General features: G+C 40.0%; 1 pseudogene; it reads left to right on the forward strand.

Annotated features, from left to right (window-relative positions):
- Positions 1 to 9,186: 9,186 nt before the first annotated feature.
- Positions 9,187 to 9,304, forward strand: LOC126428346 (5S ribosomal RNA; annotated as a pseudogene).
- Positions 9,305 to 9,982: the final 678 nt, after the last annotated feature.

A 9,982-nucleotide genomic window follows, 5' to 3' on the forward strand; every position in this document is an offset into this window, starting at 1 on the left:
TATCAATTAAAATAGTGTTTAGTATTCTGACCTGACAGCATTTTACAATGCGTCTGGGACCAAGGAACACAGGCATCTACTGAAATTTTAACTCGTTACAGTATGTATGTGTTTGCATTAAACTCTTGGGAAAGTGATGTGTTAAGGATATCGAAAATTCTATGAATTTGTTCGTCAACAGCTTCAGTTTTCTGCCAGAGAACAGCTGACAGTTTCCACAGTAATTTACATATTTCAGTGCATTCACTTATCTACGATTTAAAAGGAATGTGCCCATGTCGTAATACAGAAAACTATTTAAAACGCTCACAAAATGCATGTTGCAATGTCATAACGCGTGTGAAGTGCATTATTAAAACTGCTCTATCTATTATTCAGAGAGTGAGAACATCTGCAGAAAATTTGTCCGCAACCCACGAGTTTTTAATGTGTGTAAAAAACAATTTATTTTTAAGTTTAACATGAGATACAATTTTTGAATGAGTAGGTAGCAAACTTTTGGCATATTATCTTGTTGTATCAAAGCATATTCTTGTTAATTAACAGAGCACATTAAAGGTGTTATATATCAAAATTTAAATGTTCTATGTCATGTGAGTTTCGAAATGTGTTCTTGCAGAGTAAAAAAAAAAAAAAAAATCAAATCAGTTCTTGCTGACGCAGAAATATTTGCAATAAATGATGAAAATCGTCGTTGCAGTAATATCTGAACAGGTAATGAACTGGTACTTACAGCAAACAAATTACCAACACATTGCGCATTCAGATTTCTCAACATAGATTACATTATTGCAAATTGCTCATTATTAATTTGTTAAATATTTAAAAGATAACAAAACGGTTACCTCTACGGTACAGTGTGCTATAAGCATGACTTAAATTTTGGTACAGGTTGCAGATTAATGTTTAAATCTTACTAACATTTGTACACGAGTGTCTATCTTTTTACAACTTTATAGCAATCAAACATACACACATATAATTCTACAAATGCTATAGTTTTTCATTTGTCATTTATTTTCGGTATCCCATGAATTTTTCTTACTCTAAGCTTTCACCAATTTATGCTGTGGAGTGCTATTTCTGTGAAGTATTGAAATATATTGTAGACTGCAGTATGTGGACAAATTGTACAGGTAACATTAATGAAAGTCAAGACCAAACACGTTACGCATTATTGTAAGGCATCTTTAGTTTTCACATTAACAACATTTTTCTCCTACAATTTTGTTTGCTAGGGTCGTGAACAGTTCGTATGGCGCCGTTACTACTAGAAACAGAGTTAATTCTTATCGTTACTCGTGGATTTTTGTTGTTTACGTAATGCTTCCTGTTCTTCCACGTGTATGGGTTAGATTTTAGCACACGGCACTCCCACTACGCTAAATATATTCGCGTTTCTACGTTGTGAAGAACCATTGCCATCTCGCCATTTCGTGTGTTTTGTTTTACTATTGCGTGTTGCGTTAGCCTTTTGTTTGATCTGGTCGTGGTGAAAGTGTCTGCTATCGCTTGTGTGTGTGTAAATTTTTATTTTACTATGCTACAGTGATGGTTGACCTAGGACGAGTGGATATTTCCTAGCTTGTGATATTAATTTGTGGTGTCTATGGGGTTGTTCTTTCTCTGCAAAATGATTTATTAGTTTAAATATCGTCTGGTTGCTGATGTTTGTCTGGCCATTCTTTATGTGTTCCTTCTCTATTATTGCTTTTTGAATTTAGATATTTCTTGTTGGTTTAGAAATTGTTTATCACATAATCTCACTATTTTCATGCCCTTTTCTATTGGGGTAGGGTGGTGGTTTTCTTGTTGAAGATGTTCTGAAAATATTGAGTGGCTAGTGTCGTATTTCCATGCTCTTTTGTGTTTCTTATGCCATGTTATAAAACTTCTGCCTGTCTGTCCTAAGTATAAAGCATCATAAACTGTTTTATTGCATTTAGTAAATGCCAGATTTGTAGTGCATGTCCTCTTTTAGACATTTCTGTAGAGAGTTATTTTTTTGGTATACTACTTTTATTTCTTGTTGCTTGAGGATGTTCACAATTCTGTGTGTCTGCTTGTTTCTGTATGTGAGTGTATACCAGCTTGTCTGTTAAATTTCTGTGCTGTGCCCATGATGGGTAGTGGTGTGTGTTTGTCGTGGACCTCTGGATTTTGTGTTTTGCTTTTTTTTATTTCCATGTGTTCTGGACTTTTCTACACTTTTGTTACTAGCAATTGCTGATGTCCATTGTTTTTGCTACCAGAATAATTATGCCCATCTCTTTATTATAGTTTTTGTTGTCAAGTGGTACTACATTTATTCTGTGGATCATATATCTGAGAGAAGATTCCTTTTGGGCCTGGGGTGGTTAAATGATTGACGTAATAGTGAGTCTGTTACGTTTTTCCTGTAAATGCTGAATGAGTGTTTATTGGATGTATATTTAGGAAGTTTAATTGGCCTCCTTGTTTAGTCTCTAAGGTGAACTTTATGTTTTTGTGTAATGTGTGTATCCCTGCATGCAGCTGTTCTATTTTATTTTCTGGTGCATCTACCAAGCAGAGGACGTCATCCTTGTACCACCACAAATACGGTCCAGTATATCTCTAGTAACAAAAGTGAACAAAAGATACAAGAAAAAATCACGCAAATTCCGAGACCTCCAACACACGAAACACACAGAGATCATTATCACCACCACTACAATGCCAGGGCACAACAAAGAAACTCATCAGACTAGCTGGTACACAGTAACATATAGAAAGAAACTGACACATATTTGGAACATCCTCAAGAAACAAGGAATCAAAATAGTACATCAAAACAATAGCTCTATACCGTCCTACGTAAAAAAGAAAGATCACACTGACAAGTACCAAAAACCTGGCATTCACCATCTCCAGTGTTAACTGCTGTAATTCTCTGTACTTAGGACAGACAACGAGAATTTTTGAAATGAGGTATAAGAAACGCAAGCACGGAAATGTGGCGCAGCCATACAACATTTGCAGAACACCTCGTGTAAGGAAACCAACACCCTACAACAATACAAGAGGCCATGAAAGGGGTAAGTTTCAGTAAAAAGAAACATTTCCTAAACCTGCAAGAGACTTACAAATTCAAAAAGCAATAACAAAGAGGAAAAATATATTAAATGATCAAACAGTCATCAGCAACCAGACGTTATTTAAACTAATAAAACACACTGTAGAGGAAAAACAACTCCCCTGGACACCACAAAATGATATCACAAAGTAGGCAATATCCCCTCCCTAAGCCACGCACTACTCTACCATGGTGAGGCGGTGAAGCAGTAATTCACACACACGGAATTTAGGATAAGTTAGCTTCCTTTACACACACACACACACACACACACTGAGGAACAGGCGACGTTTCCACCAACAACAAACCAAACAAATGACGAACGCATCCTGCAGTAGCAAAACAAAATATACGAAATGGCGAGAATGGGCCGTCCAAGGTTCATGGATTGTTGCTGAACAAACCAAACAAAAACAGAACAAATTTTCTTTTGGAAGCGACAGTTGATTCTGGATATTAATATCCTTGCCAGTGGGTTTTTCACGTAGAAGAGTAGAATTTCCTACATCATCTGTTAGGGTTCTGCTCATTTTACCATTTCGTACTACAAAATTATATTCTATACATACCCTGTAATAAGATGCAAAGGATGGAACACAGCATAACAGTTCTCATACATGTTCCGCACACTGCAGCACGTTGCAAAATATTTCTAGGTTATCATACTTACTCAAGCATAAGTACATTAAATATAGCGTTCCAGAATATTTGATTACTGCAGCTGAAGTGCAAAAGTGACCATAGCAAATATATAAACACAATGATGTTTAAGGAAGGCTGTTTTTATGATCGTTAAAAGAAAAATGTTAGGAGGCGGTTTGCTGCTTGCTGTAGGACCATAAATAACGGACACAGGGCCAAAAGTTTCGAAAACGGTAGTGCAACCGAAGATGCCGGTCAGAAAGAAGAGCTATCGAGCAATCGTAGAGAAACCAGCAGCTCTTCAGCATTACTAATCCAGTACTTGACAGGAATGTAGTTAATTGTTACTTCAGGAGAGCTTGGAAGCCTGGCACATGGAAGTTCTTTCTCAGAGCTGATAAGCGCTTATACTCTATTAAACAAAATTCGGCGCATACACCCATAATCTGCATAACAGATCATAATTTTTACAACACAGGTAACCTAAAAGAACGCGGAGTGAACACAAATTCATGGTCAGGCGCATTCGAAGTAGACAGCGTTCATGCACAATGGCTACACACAGTGGGATCTACAGTAAAACTACGGGATAATAATCCCAATCTTCAGATATCAAAGGCGGTTCATCAAGGTAACAGCTTACAGGAAAGGCTGCATCCTGACTGATAGAGTGTGGCCTTTGAATTTATTCGTAAGAACTAATAATCTTAAAAAAAATGGAGAATGGGTATAAGTGTTAGAATTCACTAAGTGGGGAATAGTGTTACGAAACACGCTAAACTAGTATTTACTCGTTTTTCGACGAGCAACTAGCACGTGTTTGCATTCTGTGGGCACATGGTCGGCTAGATTGAAGACAATAGCCCACAGTAAAGTCAGTCCCGCAAATATCACTGCACACACTACTGCGCAAGCAAAATAATGCACAAAAATGGAAACACATTAGCCAGTTTTTAGGTGCAGCCGTTGACTGGAGATCGAAGACAATACAGAAAATCTACCTCATTTGAGGTGGAAATCCACGTAAAGAAAAATCAACAAATGCGAAAGCAGATTTCACCAACCGACTGTACCGAATGTACTTAATTAAATGGGTAAACAGTACCTGAAGAAAACAGCTCTGCATGCAAGGTTACTAATACGTGCTTACCCTCGAGTCATTACAAACCACAAAAACACCCTAACTAACGAAATACGGCTTGCGGAGGAAGACAGACATCAGTGTCTCTACATTTCAAAAACTCTTTTGTACTTTTAATTACATTCCACTCGCAGTCATACAATGACTAAAACGTAAATAACGGTAAAAAACACGCTATCACATTTTTGCAGTTCATGGTTTGTAACTGAGGTTCACGGGCTTTAAAAATGCCGTCAGTTCTGAATGATCATTAAAAATTATCAAATGATAGATGTTGTATTACGATGCTGAAATTCTATACTATCATGTGAGGGAAAATCAGATTTTTTAACCCAATAATATCTTGAAAATCGTTTGAGAAACGTTGGGGAACCAAACAGTGAAGTATGAGGATGAAGGCTAAGTCGTTCAAAAGGAGAAGAGGAATCCCGTCGATCAATAGACGCTAGAGGCACGTAGTCGATATTGTGAGTAAATCAGTAACTATTGTTAGAAAAGTGCGTGGGATATTTTTTTAAGTGGCGTCCGAAGCACATGAAGTCTGTTTGCTATAAGTCTCACATTTTAGATACGGAATATGAGCGCTCTTCTTTTTTTCCAAACAAGTTCCTCCTTTCAGTGCGATAAAGCCTTAGCTCTCCTTGATTACTGCTAGCAGGGATCCGCTAAGATAAATGGAGAAGTACATGAGCTTTTAATTTAAAAGATATACAGTAAAATATGTTTCATCCAATAGCACCGACATTAGTTTGCCTTTATTTTAGACCACATCAAGTTAATGTGAGGATGATTTTTACTAACACCCAATGACCAACACACTCACCTTTCTTTGCCCCATTACTAAGAATTCTAGAAAGAAGCAAATATATAAATGAAAAACACACTAACATGGATTTTGTACAGTATTGATATTTTTAGTTTACCTGTTTGGGGCTTAAAAGGCCATCGTCGGACTATCATTATCAAAGACTGGTGAACAACTTTGTAAGATGTTACACAAAGGAAGTTTTATACAATAACAGAGAAATAGGACCAGAACTTTTTCTTTGTCGCAATAAATGGTTGGAATTCCTCTATAAATTGCATTAATAAATATCCTTTATTTATCGGTGGTGACTCGTTCCCGATATTCTGTCAATTCTCAAACAATCCATCTTCGTAAGTACTTTAATACAGTCAAGAATGCATCAAGTACAGTTTGAGAATGAACACACGGTTCGAAACTAGTCAGCATCAATACATCAGTCCGGAACCGCGCGACTGAACGGCCGTAGGTTCGAATCCTGCCTCGGGCACGGATGTGTGTGATGTCCTTAGGTTAGTTAGGTTTAAGTAGTTCTAAGTTCTAGGGAACTGATGATCTCAGATGTTAAGTCCCATAGTGCTCAGAGCCATTTGAACTATTTAGCAGCAATACATAAGGGCTACATCTTAATGCAACTTACTTTGAAATTCAAATCATTTATTTCAACACAGTAAACGTTTCCTTTGACAGTACAATTGTAATATGAATGAAACTACTTAGGCTAAACTGCAAATAAATGTGAAAGCGGCAAACCCGAAAATATTAGGACCAAACATTGAGAAAACTGCGTGTATGTGTGGCGATGTGACACAATGAGAGGAGATCAATATGAGAAAAATTAAGTCGTACTGCACCTAATCTAAATTTTCAACTGCTGAAAGCACTACATGAACGGCGGCTTTACTACTTGAATACATTTATTGACACTTACTAAGAAACAACGGAAACTTGCTAGGAAACAACGGACACGTGCCACAGAATATCGTACAAATAATAGTAAAAAGATATATAGAGAGCGCGACATGTTAGCTGCAGTGAAGCCTGTGCAGATTCACACTGTATGCCTTCGATAGTTTATGCAGTACGGTGTTATACGAAGGTTGTTGTGGAACCAATAAGTGCAACATTCTATAATGTAAGGCAACATGTCCGCATGACATCATTTGAGTGTGTACGATCGTGGAAGAGCAGCTGAATGGCCCGAAACCGGGCAAAGTGTCGCTAATGTGACCATGGTAATGGATGTGTCTAGAAGTGTCATCTCGTGATTAAAACAAGGACACTGAAGGTGGAAATGCTAAGTGAAAGAATGCTGGTGGTGTAAGACGGGCCATCACACAGCACGAATATCGATACGTACCCTTATTGACAAAAAGGAACAGAATCTCATCTCACTGCTGGACAGATTGCTACAGACTTGCGACCACTACCAGTACTTGTGTGTTTGGCAGAATCTTTTTGTGTCGGTTAAATCAGTCTGGTCTGTATTCTTGGAATCTAGTTAAATGCATCCCAATTTAACCACACCATCGAGAGAAAGAATTAGTTGGTGTAGGGAGCACTTTGGTTGGTGTCACCAACAGTGGTCCAGGGTAAAATACTTTGATGAAACCCGCTTCACTGTGACAAGTGATTCTGGTCCCAAGTTAGTGTGAGAGAGAGGGGAGCGTGATACACACCACACAATGTGGTGTGCACAGTTCCTATGCCCAGTGGCCATACACCTCTTGCGTATCTTCGCAAGACGTACCGTTGAGTAGCAGCAGTGTTGCAGGGAGATTGTTTTGAATCATGTCCGTCTTTTTAGGGTTGCGGTAGGTCCGACTTTCTGTGTATCGGCCAAAATTCCCCGCCGACTCGAGGCCACTGAGGTGCTGGACACAATGGAAAGCGAAGATACTGAAATTGTGCAATAGCCTGCTTACTCCTCAGACTTAAATCCCAGTGCATGCCTGAAATACTCTTGCCATACCTGTTTCTCAACTAACATTCCCTTTCCCGAATCGAGAAAAGGCTGAAAACCATCTTGAGGTAGGAGTGGGACAATATCCCCCAAGGACTCCTCAACAGTTTGGTAGCCAGCGCGAATAATGGGTGGAAAACTTGCGTTAGTGCCCGAGTGGGGCGTATGCCTTACTGAGAGGCCTGTAACGACTATCGTGTTGGGAGCCTGACCTGTGTCAAACATGGGCCTTGTTTTGTCTGTTGTCCTACTTACCTAAGCAGTGAAATCGGTACCATTTTTCGTTGTAAATGTACCACTCCACCTCTGTTACGTATGTAGAGCGTTTCATTTCGTCCATCAATGCCTATGATTTTTCTTGTCCAATAATGTTTCCGTTTCTTAGCAATTTTCAAGCCGTGCGTAAAGAATTCTCTTATCCTGAGGAACAAAATACTCTAGAATTGGTTTCAGTGGCTACTTACAGACTACAGAGGCTCAATAAAATAGAAATCTGGTGACTTTAATGACTAAAAGAGACGTGACAATTCGTCCGCGTGCTCACAAAACCATTAGTTGACGAGGTGAGCTTTGTGAATAGCGTCCTTGGCGTTTTGTATCACACCATCACAACTGGGGAACAAACGCTTGGTGAGCCAAAATGATCACATAATCCTTCACTGTAATGTGACCTTGGGAAGTACCAATGGAGCCCTTAGAATACTACAATATGACTGCCCAAATCATCACGAAACTCATGTCATATTTCTCTTATGGGACGTAGAGTCGGCAACAAGTTGCAAACAGTGTGCAACAAGACTCATCCGACCAAATAACTTTCTTCCATTGCCCCATAGTCTACGTGTTATGGCTTTTTCAACACCCTTCCCGTTACGGGTATTCGCATCACCAGTAAGTGACTTTGGAAATCCAGCTGGTGCTGCAGTTCATGTGCTGTTTTGGTGCTGACAAGATTCGCGAATGCGATTTCCAGTTCTGCAATGACTTTTGCAGCTGTAATGCTCTTATTTTGCGCCACAGTTCTCGCAGACAACCACCTGTCACAATGACTCAGTATAAAATTACGTTCGCGTTGCGGCTTGGCGGATGATGTTTCTCCGCTTACGGCGTACGCTGTATAAATCTTCGATATGGTGCGTCTTGAAACACCAAACCCGTCGACTACCTCGGTCACGGAAATACTCACCATAAAAGAACGAACAATTTGCTTATGTTCGATTTCACTGAGCTCCGACGTAAAGCCCGCACAACTAGTCGGAACATGTTCTGACCACGAGTGAGACTTGCATCGTATTGAGGACGTCGCACAGGTATCGTTCCTGGTCAAATATAACAGCGAAACCTGCGTCTGCATTTTGGTTCGAGCATTTATTTCTTACAACCTCTGTATGTTTTCCATCGGCTTTCATTAGAACATAATTCACATGTAGGACCCAATTCATATCGTTTAGTCGTTATACCTCTACATATTTTAAGGATTTCATGGGAACGTGAAATAAATTATGTGTTAATGGAATATTTATCACACCTTTAATTTGCAGGGCAACGGCCTTGCCGCAGTGGATACACCGGTTCCCTTGAGATCACCGAAGTTAAGCGCTGTCGGTCGTGGCCGGCACTTGGATGGGTGACCATCCAGGCCACCATGCGCTGTTGCCATTTTTCGGGGTGCACTCAGCCTCGCTCGTGATGCCAATTGCGGAGATGCTCTACCGAATAGTAGCGGCTCCGGTCGCAGAAGACCATCATAACGACCGGGAGAGCGGTGTGCTGACCACATGCCCCTCCATCCGCATCCTCGACTGAGGATGACACGGCGGTCGGATGGTCCCGATGGGCCACTTGTGGCCTGATGACGGAGTGCTTTATTCGCAAGTGATCAGTGGGGTGCTGTCATCAAAAACCCCCTAGTGCCTGCTCAATAGATACATTCCTTGTAAAGGTCTTGGTAATCCATTTTATCGAAATAGCATGTATATCCTTGCTATTTCATGCGTGGGTACATATGGGAAAGCCATCCTCATGGTGCTTTTGCCCATGCTTGAAAGTCGGAGAATTGTCAGTAGTGCGGCATAATACCGTTTGAAACCTCTCCTGAACTAAACTGCTTCCCGTAGCCTGGTAGGAGACGGCTCTCTAAGAAAGTAGTACGAACTTTGAGAAAGACAAGGCTGTTGCTAAGGATGGTCAGTGTTGTGCAGGTTAAAGAAAATAAAGTTCGTCCTGCTGCTGCCTGAGGTACCTGACTTGTCTCCCCGCAGTCACTTGTCTCTCGGCTCATACAGCCGTGTCACGAGCTCGCTTGCGACACCTGCAGCACATCTTCTGAAGTAAGAA

Source organism: Schistocerca serialis, chromosome 1 (assembly GCF_023864345.2).
Source record: "Schistocerca serialis cubense isolate TAMUIC-IGC-003099 chromosome 1, iqSchSeri2.2, whole genome shotgun sequence".
Lineage (NCBI taxonomy): Eukaryota > Metazoa > Arthropoda > Insecta > Orthoptera > Acrididae > Schistocerca > Schistocerca serialis.